This window comes from Nestor notabilis, unplaced genomic scaffold, assembly GCF_000696875.1.
Source record: "Nestor notabilis isolate BGI_N333 unplaced genomic scaffold, ASM69687v1 scaffold11951, whole genome shotgun sequence".
Taxonomy (NCBI): domain Eukaryota; kingdom Metazoa; phylum Chordata; class Aves; order Psittaciformes; family Psittacidae; genus Nestor; species Nestor notabilis.
In genome coordinates, this window is record NW_009913383.1 from 1,926 (window position 1) to 2,975 (window position 1,050).

Here is a 1,050-nt window from a genome sequence, read left to right on the forward strand (position 1 = left end):
GCCTATGGGAGAGTGAGGGCTTGCAGGTTTTAGCTGGAGACTTCTTGCTCCTTTGGATCTGTTAGTGAAATGTTGTTATCTTTGAGACCCTTTGAGACTCTGGGCAGATGATTGCTTTTGCTTTCTCCCAGGAGCTTACAACATCTTCCTTCTCAGCAGGCTATAAATTACCACCAGTGAAAGCTTTCTAGCAAATCACAGTGTGTCAGTGTTCTTTCCTGCTACTAACTTCATTCTTTTATATGGAGAACATTAGGTGGTTAGGTTAAAAAAGATTAAGGCTGTGTCTGCAGGAGGGCGATAGCCCTCCCTGTGGAGTACTCTGCAGTGTTGGGGCCATGGAGAAGATGGCATTTGACATCCGGTAGGTTAAATTATAAATCCCTACCAGGCCTTCTGAGTTGAAACTTCTTGGATTGTTTTCTCTGGTGTGCTGAAATCTTTTTAGAGTTTGTATGTACTATCAACAATTTCTTTATTTAAAAACACAAACAGATAAGAGGAGGAAAATAGTGTTTCGTAATTACCAGGCATAGTACATCATTGTAGTGTAATTAATACAAGGCTTCCACATTTTAGCCTGCAAGGGCAGCTGATGTTTTTCGTTTAAAATCTCTGTAAGGACAGAGAGTAAGCATGATAGGTGAGGTAACTTGTCTGTATTAGCTGTCATTGTTTGGACCAGGATCTGTGTTTATAAATGTTGCTGTTTATAACTTGAATTCACAAATTATCTCAGTGGAGAAGGAGGGGGAGCAGTGAGCTGTGTTTGTGTCCGAACAATGTCAGGACTCAAAGGCAGGCTTGCTATAGACACTAAATATTTATGGAGATACTCATCTTTCCAGGAAGGTTAGAACTTTTTTTTAATGCTTGAATTATATGATGGCAGATTAAAAGTGAAGGTATTATTTGAGTAGCAGGTTGTGGGGGTTTTTTTTTGTTTGTGTTTTGGGGGGTTTTTTTAGTCATTTTGGTAGATAATTTTTCACTGGGCTTTTTTCTGTTGGAATTAATAGGAGTTCAGGTACTTTTTGACAGTAGGAAAGA